Genomic DNA, 16,303 nt, shown 5'->3' with positions numbered 1-16,303 from the left:
AAAAGCCCCAAGGAAAAATGACTCTCAGACTTTGAAAACTAATGGACTTTGCTGTATGGGTTTTCAAAATTGTATGGGTCCAGTGACCCCTGTGTTACTTCCTCCTTATGGAAATGGGTATATGCATCCTATGAATGTTCCTCCTTCGTATATTGACTGCAAATAACTTATTTTGAGTTTTTATAGGTCTAGAGCCAGAGGAAAACTTTACCTTAGAACAGACCATGCCTGTAACTAACTTTGATAGCAGTTTATACTGCTTCTAAATTTGTATTTCATTTGTATTGCTACTGAAATGGTTTAAGGATTTCTGATATTGTGATGAAATGAACGTACTTTGTATATGGGAAAAACATGTCAATTTTAGGGTCCAGAAGGTGGAATAATGTGCTGGTTTGAAAGGATGTATGCCCTCTAGAAAAGCCATGTTTTAATCAAGCTCCCATTTCATAAAGGCAGAATAATCTCTATTCAATACTGTATGTAATTAGATCATCTCCCTGGAGATATAACCCAATCAAGAGTGGTTGTTAAACTGGATTAGGTAGAGGTGTGTCTCAACCCATTTGGATGGGTCTTGATTAGTTTCTGAAGTCCTATAAAAGAGGAAACATTTTGGAGAATGAGAGATTCAGAGATAGCAGAGAAGAATCACATAGCCATGAGAAACAAGGAACCATAAACCAGTGACCTTTGGAGATGAAGAAGGAAAATGCCTCCTGGGGGCTTCATGAAACCAGAAGCCAGGAGAGGAAGCTAGCAGATGAAACCGTGTTTGCCATGTGTCTTTCCAGCCAACAGAGAAACTGTGACTATGTTTGCTATGTGCCTTCTCAATTGAGAGAAAGACCCTGAACTTCATCGGCCTTCTTGAATCAAGGTATCTTTCCCTGGATGTCTTTGATTGGACATTTCTATAGACTTGTTATAATTGGGACATTTTCTTGGCCTTAGAACTGTAAACAAGCAAATTATTAAATTCCCCTTTTTAAAAGCCATTCCATTTCCGGTATATTACACTCCAGCAGCTAGCAAACTACAACAAGGGTTTAGAAGAAATGATAAACATGTCATTCCAAGCTGGAAGGAAGGCATTATTTGCAGATGGAAAGCAGAGCTTGAGAGTAATGAATTTGGATATTTACCAGAAGAAATTCCCAAACTAAATGTGGAAAATTCAGTCTGGTTTCTCTTGCAACTTATAGTAAAATGTGAGAGGAAAGAGATAAGTTGAGAACTGAACTTGGGTACAAAGTAAACATAAATTGGTGTTCTAGAAAGCTCTGGGCTTCCAGAAAGTGAGACCACAGTTAATAGGGCCCCACATGAGGATTTAACCAAGTATGGAAGTAGTTAACAATTGCAGGACAAGTAAGGATTCGTGATGGAGTTATCTAGGAAGGATTTATGGAAAATCCTTTTGTCTGATGGGCATGATCCCAGCATATTGCATAGAAAACCAATAAAGAATGCTGTGGGGGCGGGCCGCGGTGGCTCAGCGGGCAAGAGTGCTTGCCTGCCGTGCCGGAGGACCCCGGTTCGATTCCCGGCCCCAGCCCATGTAAAAAACAAACAAACAAACAAAATATAATAAAACAAGAAAATGTTTAAAAATGTTTCCCTTTCTTCCTTCCTTCCTTCCTTCCATCCTTCCTTCCTTCTCTGTCTTTCCTTCCTTTAAAAAAAAAAAAAAAAAAAAGAATGCTGTGGGATCTGTATAAACATAATCACTGCCAGTCTGGACTAAAAGGGACAGAAAAGGGACAATATGAAGGAAAAATGTCTTAAGAGGCAGAACTGTGGAAGTTAAGCTCTGGAGCCAGAAAATATGAGGCCAGGAGAGCAGACCCACTCATACAAGTGGAAAGGGTGATTTTTTCCTAGACATAGAGGTGGGCCTTCTGCCTCAATATTCAGAATGTGTTGTGTCACCTCAAGTCTCAGAGAGGGTGGAGCACATAAATTAGGATTTTGGGTCCTGGCTGCCACCCTATTTTTTCTGGATTAAATCCATGAGTGCATGCTCCAAAGATGGCAGAGAGCCCAGGTACATCCCTAATGTATAGAGAGGATGGACCTAAGAAAAAGGTTGCTTACCCAATCACCACCAGTGTTTCAACTCACCCCAGCATTTGGAGAGAGAACTGAAGGGCCACTGCATAGGCCTTCAAAGTGTGGGACTGCCACTTTCTTTTTTTTTTTTTAACATGGGCAGGCACCGGGAATCGAACCCGGGTCCTCTGGCATCGCAGGCAAGCCTTCCTACCTGGGGACTGCCACTTTCTAAAGCCTAAGAGAAAATGACTCTCAGACTTTGAAATCTAATGGAGTTTTGCAGGTTTTATGAACTGTACAAATCTGGTGACCCCTATATTCCTTCCAATTTCTCCCTATGGAAATAGAAAAATGTATCCTATGAATGTCCCTCCTCTCTATATTGGCAGAAGATAATTTGTTCTAAGTTTTACAGGTCCAGAGCCAGAAGAAAATTTTTGCCTTAGAACACATCATACCTGTAATAGTTTGATGAAATTTTGTACTGCTTTTAATTTTGTATTGTATTTGTATTGCTATTGAAATTGTTTAAGGCTTTTTGATATTGTGATGGAGTGAATGTATTTTGTGTGTGGAAAAACAAATATCTTTTTTGGTGTCCAGACCGTGGAATGTGCCACTTTGAAAGTATTATGCACCTCAGAAAATACATGCTTTAAACCTGATTAAATTTGTGGAAGTAACCATTTCTTTTAATCTTGATCAATATTGTAGGTTGGAAATTTTCAATTAGATTAAATCCATGGAGATATAATGCACCAATTATGGGTATGATCCTTTGATTACATGGAAATGTGACTCCACAAAATCCAGGTTGGTCTTGATTCCTTTAAAAGAGGAAAAAGTTTGGAGAGAGCCGGAAACCGAGAAATGGCAGATGCCTCAGAACCAACAGGGGGAACAGACATAGACACTTGGAGAACAGTTGTTTCAGAGAAAAGAGACACAGATCATTAAGAATGAAAAAAATAAATAAATACCTAAACACAGGGTATTCCTAGACAGTCTCCCAGCCAGGTCCTAACCAAGGCCAATCTCACTAAGCTTCAGAGATCAAGCCAGAGCATGTGCATTCAGGCCACTATAGCCATTGGCCTGGGCTCCTGCCACAGTTAGCCCAAGAGCCTCTGCTGGGTCAGGCTGCACTGCCTCACCTGGCTTGGTGTTGCTGTCTGTGCAACCCAGAGCATGGCTCCTGAACGAGGCCCCTGCTCGCCACCACCCTGTGCAGTCGCCACTCTGGGACGGCCCTCGCACCAGCACCCTGCAGGGTCACGCATGCTCAGGGTGCTGAATCTTGCGACCCTGCCCACAGCCCAGCCCACTTTGGACATGAAAAGCCCGCCTCCTCCTGCCAGGCCGCCCCCGACCCTTTCCCCACCCAGCACACCTCAGTAGCCCAACGCTGCAGGGCTCCAGCTTTCCCCAACCACCTCTCTGAAACCACCAGTGCCACCTGCCACTGGGCCACCTGTGCTGGGTGCAGCACGTGTCTGGTGCCAGGCTCTAGCTTGGGAACCCAGAAGGGGTGCACAGGAAGCCTATCCTGAACTTGGGACGTCCCAACTGTTAGAATACAGCCCCTTCATGCAACATACACTCATTGTGCCATGTGCGTCTGGTCCTCTCAGCAGACCTCGCGACTCCAATCCCCTCCATTCTGATGTGAATATCCAACTAAGGCACGTGGTGGAAGCTAGCCAATCTTGCTCTGGGTGGGGACGGGCAGGATGTCCGGAAGAGATCAATGCCCTTCGTGTTGGCCACGGAGATGGGTCTTCGCTTGCCAGCAGCAGGCCAGGGACCCGGTTGCAAAGGCGGGGCCCGGCAGCCTTCCTGGGATTCCCTGATCCGCGGCTCCCACTGCTGCCGCTGCCACTGCTGCTACGGAAGCCGCAGCTGCTGAAGCTTGGGCTGGGTGGTGGGCGGGGCCTCCTGCTCAGCTCCACCTACCGAGGCCCCGCCTTCTGACCCACTGTGACAGGCGTTTGTGATGCAGAGGCTGTGTCCCCTGTGTTTGGCCCCTGGTTAGAGGCACATATTATCCTACCATGCAAGCAGCACCCAAGCCCGGTCCTCTCGCTCCGCACCCCAAGCTCTGCATGGTCCGGGATCATCTTGCTGGCCTGCAGGTCTTCAATTCTGGAAGATTCATAGACCGCAGGACCCAGCCAGCTGCCTTGCTCTGCTGTGATTGTTGGCTGCTGTGGGACTTGTGCACTGTAGGCGACAGTGCGCGCATCAGGCTCAGAGTGGGGGGCAGCATAGGGGTCTGAGGTTGGCAGTCAGGCACGGTGCACCTGGCATCCAGGAACAAAAGAAGACGACAGGAAATCACCAAGACACAAAGCATCTGGCCAAAGGCTTCAGCATATATTCTGGTTAGTGCATTTCTAAATTTAATTTTTATGGACCGTTTAGTTGCACACCATTATATCGTGGAATCATCGATATAGTGTGAGATCTTATTAGTTAGTCTAGGATAGTGTGATTCTCTGCTATACCTCAGAGTAATTTCAGCAGTCAATAAGGAACTGTTTGTTATACACAGCTATATACTATATACAACTATACATTATATGCAGTTTTACAATGTGACTGTGGTATTGGGAAATCCTTGTTTCTCTTGCTCCTTTCATCCAGGATACGTCCAGATGAGTAAAAAGGATGTGGACAAAGAATCAGTAAATAATAGGGGGTGCAAAGGGTAAAGTGACTTGTGTATTTGGAAATAGTGGTGGTGAATGAGAGGGAGGGATAAGGCATATGGCTTGTATGAGTTATTTTCTTCTTTTTATTTCTTGTTCTGGAGTGATGCAAATAGCCTACAAAATGATCATGGTCATAAATATGCATTGGTGTGATGATATTGTGAGCCATTAATTGTCCACCATATATGGAATGCATTGGTGTCAAGATTTATCAATAAAAACATATTTTTAAAAAAAGAAAGAAAAAGTTAGAGACAGACTGTTCATATATAGTTTTATGCCAAAGTTCCCACTTTCCCCAGCCTGGGACACTAGGCACAGGTGAGGCTAGTTTGCAATCATTGATTTCTCAAGTAGGCAATAATGGTAATAAGTTCTCCTTCAGAATAATCAATAAAAGAAAAAAAGGAAATGAAACCAAAACCTTCAACACACAGTATTCCAGGTGGTCTCCCATGTAGGTTCTACCTTCTCACAACCCTGCTTAGCTTCCAAGATCAACCCAGAGCATGCGCATTCAGGACTTTAATGCCATTGACCGGGCTCCTGGCATCCGCAGCCCCAAGAGCCTCGGCCGTGGAAGGCTGCACTGCCTCGCCTGGCTTGCTGAGGGGGGCTGTACAACCCGGTAGTCGGCTCCCGATCGCCGGCCCTGCTCGCTGCCACTTTGTGCCGTTGCCACCCTGGGACGGCCTCCTGCCCGCATCTTACCAGGTCCCGCACGCACAGGGGGTGCATCTTGCCACCTGGCATGCAGCCCAGTCCAGTTGGGTCCCTGTACAGCATCCCACCAGCTCCTGCCGCCCCCTGCACTCTTCCCACACATCCCAGTTACCCACCGCTGCCTGGATTCAGCTGTCTTCAACCACCGCTCTGAAACCGCCAGCACCCCCTGCCGCTTGGCCACCTGGGCTGGGCGCCACACCAGTCCAGTGCCAAGCTCCAGCCTGGGACCTGGGAAGCAGCTCAGCAGGAAGCCTAGTCTTGAAGTGGGAAAGTCCCACCTGGCAGGACGCCATTCCACACAACACATAATCATTTTGCCGTTCGCGTCCGGTTCTTTCAGTAGTCGGGGCAACCTCGTGGCTCTGATCCCCTTCGCTCTGGTAGGAAAGTCTAGCCAGGAGCAATTCTTTCATCCAGGGCTTGGACAGATGAGTAAAAAAAAATGTGGATAAAGAATAAATAAGTAATAGGGTGGACAGAGGGTAAAGTAAATTTAGAAATACTAGTGGTGAATGAGAGGGAGGGATAAAGGGTATGTCTTATTTGAGTTTTTTCCTTTGTATTTCTTTTTCTGGAGTGATGTAAATATTCTACTATATGATCATGGTCATAAATACACACCTATGTGATGATATTGTGAGCCATTGATTGTCTGCCATGTATGGAATGTATTGATGTGAAGATTTATTAATAAAAATTTTTTTAATAGAAAGGAAAAGAGATAGGACTCTGCATATATCCAGTTTTATTCCAGAGTTCTTGCTTTCCCCATACTGCAACACTGAGCCCAGGTGTGGCAAATTTCATTCATTTGACTCCCCACCTAAGCAGAAATGGCAATAAGTTTCTCTGTCAACAATATCATTAAAAAAGAAGAAGAACAAGCCTCAGCTCTGCCAGGCAGTCTCTCATCCAGGTACTGACGGTGCCCAACCCTGCTTAGCTTTAGAAATCACTCAAGAGCATGCGCATTCAGGTCCTTAAGTCCATTGACGCAGACTCCAGCCACCGCAGCCCCAAGAGCCTTGGCTGGGGAGGGCTGCACTGCCTCACCTGGCTTGCTGCGGGGGTCTGTGCAACTAGGTGCTCAGCGCCCAACCGCAGGCCCCAACTCGCTGTAACCCTGTGCCATCGTCCCTCACCCCGCCATGTCGGGCATGCTCAGGGGACTGCATCTTGGGACCCTGCCTGCAGTCCATCAGTTCCATCCACAGACAACACCCCATCTCGCCTCCCACGCTGTCCCTGCCCCTTCCTCCACCCCACACACCCCACTTGCCCACTGAGTCCTGCATTCTGCTTTCCCCACCACCCCTCTGAAATCGCCAGCGCCCCCTGCCGACTGTCTGTGCAGCCAGCGACCGCGCTGCCACTCCTGACCCTTCTATATCAATCCAAAGTGCTGCCCAGTCTGCCCAGGATCCCATGGGCCCTGTGGACTTGCAGGAGCCGGCCAGACCAAGGCGGGTCATGGTATCAAGAAAGCCTGTGGCCTGCTTGCCTGACACTCTGTCCCGGCAGTGTCAGACTATGTAATCCTAATTAACCCTCTATCTGCTGCTGGGCTGGCATGTATAAAAGGCTCAGTGGCCATTGCAGAATCAACCACAAATCTGTGTTCCAGATCACAATGCAATCTATGCATATATCAGCCATCCTTGTGTTTCATGACTTGCAGCACCCTGAGCAATTTGCTGTGTTCCAATATCTGTTTATTTGTCAAGCACTGGACTATCCTCAGTATGGCTGGGAATATATTGTCATCAAACTGAGTTCCAGACAAGTCTACAAGTGTGTTAGCCCATTGCTCCAAAGTAGCAATAATCCTACGGGTCACAGGACAACTACTCATTTGCTAAATAACACAGACATGCAATGACTTGGTTACAGTATTCTGCTATGAAATAAGATTGCAGTGATTTCCACATCAGTGTGTCTCATTCATGGGATTTGCTAATTATTATTGGCCATTTTGTGGGTGGTCTTTTTTATTTTGACTCATTTTCTAAAAGACTCTCCAGACACTCACGCTTTTATTCTTCTTCAAAACGTGTCTCATTCCAGACCTCCAATATCTTTTTCTATTTGTATATGGTCTGTTTCATTGCACAAATAAATCATTTCCAGACAACAGGAACTCCTTCCTTCACTGCTGCATCTCCAGACAGTGGACTGAGTCAACCTGAATAAATGTCTGTCAAATGAATCAGTCTGTCATCATGCCTGATTGCTTTTCTTCATGAGGTGGCCAGAGTTAGCTGAGTGGGAAGACAGGAGCTAGAAAAGAATTTGAAGCAATATTTGAGAGAGATACCTTCCAGACAATGACACCTTCAGTTTTTGTTTTGTTTTGTTTGAAAATAAGACTCCAGATATATTAGACCTGTTACAAATATACTGAATATGCACACACACACTCACACGTATATTTCTAGATATTTTTACATAGTCATTGCCTGTTCCTGCTGAGGTCAACATTTTCTGAAAACTCATAGTTGTAGGCAAAATGGATCCTGGTTTTTGGGGTCTGGGAATCTCTTCTCCTCCATGACACAGGAACGTCAGGAAACTTCCCTGCAGCACTCATATTCTATCCCATTTGAGGTACCCTAAGTCATTACTGTAAAGGAGACAAGGAGAAGAGCAGGTGATGCAGCCAGGAGTATGGGGTGTTAAAAGACTTGTGTATCATTTCTCTGAATTCCTCCAGGAAAATTTGGTAACATTCTTAGCAATTTAAGATGTTAATTCACTGAAATAAATGATAACCTAACCACAGATTCAATGTGGAAGCCTCTTTGAGTTCTTACCCTGTGTTTTATTGATAAAATAAAGCCAGGTGTGCAGATAAGAACAAAGAGCTGCACAATCTTCCTTAAGTTATTTCATATAACCTACTGCTTAAACCTAATAAAGTCAAATTTCTGATGAATGGGTTGATTAAAAATCTTCCATAAATATAAATTCATTTTCTTCAACTTAAGCCATGGTAATTTATGGGAATATGATCTAATACATTTGCATTAATTTATTTGTGCTCTGTAGATTAAGAGTATAAAGCAACTAGGTTGGTAATCCCTTGGCATTACAAATAAGACAAATAAATGATAACCAGAGTTTTTAATGGAAAATTGATATAATTAGAAAGCTCTTTGCTTTTTCTCAACTCTGCATTGTGGAATGAGGCAGTCACCAGAGACCTATTCTTTAAATAATTAAAATTCCCAATGAGTTTTTGTTTTCATAACTCTTTGACTTAATTATTTTGAGGTTAAAAAATATATATCTCTGAGTGTTTGGAATTGTGATTCCACTTTTTTGTCCTTTCCCATGTGAGCTTCACATGTCTACAACCAAGATTTCTTATACGCTGAACCTGATTCTGTCTGCCATAACCAATTTAAAAATCTGAGGTAGGGAGTCTTCATGTCCCCATTTTGCAGATGAGGAAACAGAGCATTAAGAGGCTATGTTATAAATAGTGAGAAAGGGGGAAAATTCAAGTTTCCTAAGTTGAATTCTTGATATTCTCACAAGCACTGTAGACAACGAAAGCTATAGGCTGAGCCCCCAATCTTGGAGTTTGTTCATATGAAACTTAACCCCACAAAGTATAGGTGAAGCCTACTTAAAATTAGGCCTAAAAGTCACCCCCAAGAGAACCTCTTTTGTTACTCAGATGTGGCCTCTCTCTTCAGCCAACACAACAAGCAAACTCACCACCCTTCCCCTGTCTATGCGGGACATGATTCCCAGGGGGGTGGACCTTCCTGGCAATGTGGGACAGAAATCCTAGAATAAGCTGAGACTCAGCACCAAGGGATTGAAAAAAACCTTCTCGACCAAAAGGGGGAAGAGTAAAATGAGACAAAGTGTCAATGGCTGAGAGATTCCAACAGAGTTGAGAGGTTATCCTGGAGGTTATTCTTACACATTAAATAGATAGCACCTTGTTAATCAAAATGTAGTGGAGAGACTGGAGGGAACAGCCTGCAAATGTGGAGCTGTGTTCCTGTAGCCATGTTTCTTGAAGATGATTGTATAATGATATAACTTTCACAATGTAACTGTGTGACTGTGAAAACCTTTTGTCTGATCCTCCTTTTATCTACCTTATTGACAGATGAGTAAAACATATGGATTAAAAATAAATAAATAATAAGGGGAACAAAGATTAAAATAAATTTAGTAGATTGAAATGCCAGTGATCAATGAAAGGGAGAGGTAAGGGGTATGGTATGTATGAATTGTTTTCTGCTTTCATTTCTTTTTCTGAATTGATGCAAATGTTCTAAGAAATGATCATGATGATGAATATACAACCATGTGTGATATTGTGAGTTATTGAGTCTGTATCAAGAATGGAATGATTATATGGGAAGAATGTTGGTGTTTGTATATTGTTATGTTGAAAAAAAAAATGTTCATTTTTTGTATGTTATTTTGGTTTGACAATAAAAAATAAATTTTAAAAAATCAACTAATTAATTAAAAAAAAAGGAAAGAAAGAAGAAAGAGCATAGCCTCTTAACAAATGTGGCTTTGTGCCTGGTACTGGTCAGTTTGGCTGGACCCCTCATCCAGCATCTCTAAGTCGGAGGAGACCCACAGGGCATCCTTGGCCCATCCCTGGACACGGCAGCAGGCTGCCAGCCAAACCATGAGGTGCACTGGAAAGCCCTCGGCTGTCCATGAAGAGCTCGATGGGACCCCCCAGGCCCTGTGACACTGAACACCCCCCAGGCAGGAACAGAGCAGAGAGAAGGGGGGGCATCTTTCCAGATGAAAGCTCCTTCCATTCAACACATGTCCACAGAAGACATACTGGACACCCAAGCAAGGTGCAAGGACTGGAGGTGCCATGACATCTGAGATGAAGGCCAGGAAGTGTGCGTGCTGCCGTTACTGTACTGCTTTTGGAGGGGGAGGGCGGCCGGAGCCCCAATTCCGTCAGGAAAGCATCCACGGAAATAGCACTGCAATGCAGCCATTTGCGCTGGGGAACTTAAGCATCAGATATGCCGCTCAGGATCTAGGCTTTCTGAAGCAGAGAATTTCAATGCTGGTAGCTCAGTCTTAGAGAATACCTGGAAGGGGAAATGCCACTGAAGCCCCTTTCCCCCCACTGAAAATCGTGTCTGGTGCACAATCAATGATCGTGAGCAGAGGTTTCTGGCCTGCCAGCCACAAGTGGGGTCCTGTGGCTGTCCCAACACAAGGCTCATCCTAGGAGCTGCTGGGCACAGGGTACCACTGTGTGCCCCTGGTCTGGAGGTCTTAGGGCTGCTGGTATATATCCTATCCCAGTGCTTTCCACCTGGAGGTGGAGGAGGTGTTGCTTCTACTGGGCAGGGGCGAGGGATGCTACGCAACATCCCCCGGGGCTGTACAAATCAGTCCCAAGATAAAAATGTTAAACTACCAGCATTCTCTGACATCATTACCCAGAAAATCAGAGTAATGCTACAGCCACAGTTCTATGACATGTAGAAAGTGTACTGGTAACTCTCTTTCTGGACCACTTTAGTGATGACCTAGAATCTACCCCTTTAGAAAACAAGTTTCTGAGATAGCTATTTAGCTGCTTTTGTTGGAAAGGGAAAGAATTCTAGTCTCAGCTAAGTTCATTGAAAAGAGAGACACCTCTAAAATCCAATTTCCCCACTAATTTACAAAACAAAAATCAAACAATAGTGTGAGGCATACAATGATGTGAATGGACATTTGGTAAGTAAAATAAGCCAGAAACAAAAGACCAAATATTGTATGATCCCGTTTAGAAAATACTTATAAGAAAACTGGGGCTTAGATTGTAAGCTCTTATAGCAATCACATTTAGTCTGGGGTGGCAACTGTTATTTCTGGATTTTGAAGGCTTGTTGTATACATGTATAACCTGGTATTTGCAGACAAGAATGAAGATGATAGGGTCAAGATTAAAATAATTCAGAATACAAGGGTAAGGAAGACACTATTTGTATTTTAGAATTCCAACTATTTTTTGAGAACAAAGAAAGAAAGTTTTATTATATCCAGAACCTGAATTTCCTGTAGTACATAATCTAACTCACATCATCTGGATAGAATATTTAAACAATCCAAACACAGGAAATCCAGAAAAAGAATGAGAGACTTTAAGCCTGTATAGTTTAACATAATGCCAGGATACAGCTCAGAGCATATTAAGCAGATAATCAGAAAGTATTGGAAAAGTCCCTTGAGGGATGGGAGAAAAATTATAGAACTATTAACTGTTACCACAGGGGAAACCCCAGATACTGTGCCAAGCCCTTGGTCTTGAGACTTGCTCTTGTGAAGCTTATGCATGTAGTGGAGAAGCTTAACTTACCTATAGGTATGCCCAAGATTCACCTCTGGAGGACCTCTTTTGTTGCTCAGATGTGGTCTTTCTCTCTCTAAATTCAACTTTGTAGGTGAAATGATTGCCCTCCCCACTACACGGGACATGACATCCAGGGATGAAATTCTCCCTGCAGCATGGGAGATGAGCCCCAGTGATGAGCCTGATCCCAACACCATGGGATCAACATGCCATCCTGAAAAAAAAGGGGGAGAAAGAAGTGTAACAAGATATCAGTGGCTGAGAGAGTTTGAATAGAATTGAGAGGCTACACTGGAGGTCACTCTTAGGCATGTTTCAGTTGGATATTGCTACCTATCATAACTTGCCAAACCCCTACCGAAACCATTCCCGCCAAACCTAAAGGATACCTTGGGCATTATATGAGATTCTACAAAGGTTCCATGTACTATGGTAACTCTCCAAAACCTACAACCCCAAGATGAATCCCTGAAATAAGTAAGTCCTGACATGCAGAGTGGCCAGTCTTTCCAGAACATAAACTAGTTCCATCCCACTATCCCATATAATTGACAGCCTCTTCCAACTTGTAAAAGTTAGGATGGCCATGGCCCCTACAGAGTGGGAGAAAGATCAAAGGTGTTGGTGGAGTTACACAGAGACGGTAGGAGTTAACAAATGAGTATGAATGCTGAACTATGCTGATATTTCTTCTAGCCCGCAGTATCTTAAAGTAGATTGAAATTAAAAACCTACTATTGTGGAATCATAACCCATACCAAACTCTGAAATATGTTCTAGAACTCATTGTTGTTGTGTACTTTGAAATTTACTGCTTTTATGTATATATGTTAATTAAAGAGAAAGAGGAATATAACAGCAATAGGATTTAAAAATGAGTATAACTGCTGAATCATTATATTAATATTTCTTGTGGTCTCCAGAGTCTTGGAGCAACTAGAAGAAAATATGAAAAACTGTGGAAGTCCAATCCAAACCAAACCTTAAAATCTGCTCTACAACTGTTTGTTAAAATGTACTTAAAAATTTATTGCTTTTGTGTGTGTATGTTATATTTCACAATTTTTTAAATGTTAAAATTTCAAAACAGAAAGGCTCTTGGCCACTTTGCCTAACACTGGATAAGGTTCTCAGGGAAATAAACTAGCATAAACACCCCATCATCACTATAGACTAAGAACCACCGGAGCATATAATATCTATGCCACTGCCTTTTTGTGTGTTTGCTTTTATTCCCCCTAAAAGTGCCAAGGTGGGTTTAAGTCTGCCAGACTGTACACACATCTACAGCAACAAGAGATACTCCTATTTCATCAACAACCTGTATCAGAGAAAAAGGTAAGTGTGGGAAAGGGCAGTATTTCTCCAGGTAAAGCAGATGTTTGGAATTGAATGCATTCCTTTTTTGTTTTGTAAGTGGAAGTACATCTTCACACTTCATTCCACATTCAATCAAAACAAGCACAACCAGTACAGTGCCCTGCAAAACTGCACTGCAACATAGCAACCTGGCTCTTCATAAAAAATAGTGCTTTATAGGTTTAGCCAGTTACCAACCATCCAAACAGGTCAGATTGCCAATCTTTACGTTGGATTCCTTCTTTTTCTACTGGAGCTTTACCAGATACAGCATCATAAATTAGAGCCAAGGTTGTTGCTCCACACTTATTCAGTTGCTCTGTGCAGTTGTTGAGGGTAGCATGGGTAGGATTGTGAATTATCAGAAAACATATGTTCTCATAGGAGATCTCCACAGGATTTGGGATGCTCATGATGGCAAAAAGAAAGTATGTGTGAGTGTGTGGGGAAAATAGGTGGGAGGCAGGGGGAATCAATAAATCTTGAAATGTTTCACAGCAGAAAAAAAATTAAAAACCACTAAAATGTCTATTATCAATTGTTTTCTTTATTCAACTTGTTTTTTCTTTTTTTTTTTTTGCTTAAGAGGCCTCTCTCCTCAAAATATGCAGAGGGATGTAGAATCCACTAGAATCCAAATTCAACTTGGGCCTCAGTGACTATAGATGGATACCTTCACATTCCCCCAAAAATTCCAAGTATAAACAGAACTTAAGCAGTCTACTACATTTAGGCACTAGTGAGACAAGTTAAAAGTGTAAATCTTTTTCCACTTTTGTTTACTTGATGCCTAATTTCACTGGAGTCATTAAAAGAAATAAGCTTACAATTAAAAAAATCATTTCTGAGGTCAGTCCTGGTGCCCAGAGTCTTCCAGGCAGTGTTAATTAGGCACATAGCGCCTCTAACCTCACTTGTCAGCACAAACACTGTGCTGATGCTGGCAAAAGTCTACCCACATGCTCAGAATCACCATAAACATGTAGAGCTTATTCCAATGAAAAACTCTGGTGAGCTGGGGACTGGGCACTGAAGACTAGCGGTGGATGGAGTGAGGAGGAGGCTCTTTCCTCAGTTATTTCGGCCAGGTGATGGCGGCTGCTTCATGTGTCCACAGGTCAGTCTTGTTACTCCTGCTGCCTCCGTTGCCCCGCTCCTGCTGCTACTACATGGCAGACAGCGGATACAGCTCAGAGGATTGTGCCATCACCACAATTCATTGGTGGGTTTAATCTAAGCTTGGCAGTTACCAAGACAGGAACTGAGAGTTACAGAGGTGGGAACTGGTTCTGTCTAGGGTTTTGCCTTACTTGGTGAATGAATGTTGCAGGCTGATGAAGCATCCCTCTGAATCAACCCAGGCCAAGAGGGCCTTTACTAACCTGAGAGATTCCCTGACGTACATGATTTTTATTTGTATAACATGTGGAAGCAGACAAGTTAGTGCCAGACACATGGGGGATGGGGAGGGAGTTAGGGCATAGGTATGTTCTGCCTACTCCCTGCTGCTCCACATCAGAGTTATAGAGAAGGCATCTTCAAAGAGACATTCCTTAACCTGACTTTTGAAGGGTAAGTGTAGGTGTTGTTCTTGAGACAAATGCATGGGAACACATGTCCTGGTTGAAGAAATATATGTGCTGATAGACAAAGATGTAAAAGGCACAGCACTTTTTTTGACTCTTCAAAAAGAAAAAGAACATCACTTAGTCAATGAACACTTCCAAGCATTTTCAGATTCTAAGCAGGTATTGTTCTAGTACCTGGGGAAATAGCAGTGAACAGAACAATGGCCCTGTCCTCATGATGCTGATAGGGTCCTGGAGACCATTGTTGAAATTAACAGTCTCATGTTTTGAGTGTCAAGTTCTGTGCTTAATGCTCTACTTGGATGATCTCATTTAATCCCCATAACTCTGGAAGGTTTGGGTTCTATGAGTATCTCCATTTTACAGAAGGCAAAACAGACAATGTGAGGTCAGACAGCTTGCCCAGCTAGAAGGCAGGATAGCCAGACTACAAACCCAGGCAGCCTCATTCAACCACAGGACTGAGGATAGAAAGAGGCTGGAGTTGTATGATAACATTTATATGAAATATCTAGAATAAGCAAATACAGAGAGACAGAAAGTAGGTTAGAGGTGACTGAGGACTGGGAAGGGGATAGGAGAGAATAGGGAGGTACTGCTTAATGGGTCCACAGTTCCTGTTTGGAGTTCCAAAACAGCCTTGGTAGTGGCTAGTGGTGATGAGAACACAACATTGTGAATGCAATTAATACCACTTAACTGTGTGTCTGGAAACAAATAAAATGGTAATTTTTGTTATATATATTACTACAATAAAAAAGTAAAGATAGGAGATTATAAGGACATGAGAGTGGAGGCTGAGAAAAGATTTGCCACCTAAGAAAGTCACAAGCCTCTCTCAGAGTTATTAGGGATTTTGTTTCAATTCAGTTTGCACACCTAAATCATATCTTGCTTTCAGCTTCTCAAAAAGCAGTTTTGTGGCAGCTACATGCACACATCCCATTCCAGGGTGCAGGCAGGTCCTAAGAGGCTTCAGGTGCCCAGTTCTGCCTGCAGAGTTGTCCACTTGAAATATTTCTTCAATCTCTTCAACCTTCACTCTCCTCCATGGCTCCACTTCAATGCCTGAGCAATAATGTTTTCCATCACATCTCCTGCCAACACACGCAGTTTATGCTTTTAGAAATACCGGGCTAATATAGAATATTTCCTCCATCATGTAGTCAGAGGGAGACAAAAAGCAGACAGTCATCTGACACAAAAATGTGTCTGGCTTTTATCCTCCAGAAAGCTGCTGGGAAGCTACAAGTTCATCTTTATGAGTTTCAGAATCTTATATTGATTATATGACAATAAGAAGAGTAACTTTCCAATTCATGTCTGTAATATTGTTTTTCCATTGTGGTAGTTGTTACTGTTTTCTGAGAGGAAGGAATAATGCCTTAGATGAATAAGAGCAAAACAGAAAAATCCTGGTGTGCTGGCTACCTAAGGGGGAAATCCCAAGTCCTAATTTCCATGTTTACCTGTGGATGGAAGGACCTGGCTGCCGATCAAGAATGCATTCAGGGGTTAGG

General features: G+C 43.2%; 1 long non-coding RNA gene across 1 annotated transcript; it reads left to right on the top strand.

Moving 5' to 3' along the window:
* Positions 1 to 4,095: 4,095 nt before the first annotated feature.
* On the top strand, positions 4,096 to 14,638 carry LOC143662024 (uncharacterized). Its single transcript, XR_013165096.1, has 3 exons — positions 4,096 to 4,436; positions 13,081 to 13,173; positions 14,312 to 14,638. It is a non-coding gene; the product is annotated as an uncharacterized LOC143662024 (long non-coding RNA).
* The last annotated feature ends 1,665 nt before the right edge of the window (positions 14,639 to 16,303 follow it).

This window comes from Tamandua tetradactyla, chromosome 2 (genome assembly GCF_023851605.1).
Source record: "Tamandua tetradactyla isolate mTamTet1 chromosome 2, mTamTet1.pri, whole genome shotgun sequence".
In the NCBI taxonomy this organism is placed as follows: Eukaryota; Metazoa; Chordata; class Mammalia; order Pilosa; family Myrmecophagidae; genus Tamandua; species Tamandua tetradactyla.
The sequence above is the reverse complement of the archived record's forward strand: the minus strand, read 5'-3'. Positions and strand labels throughout refer to the sequence as shown.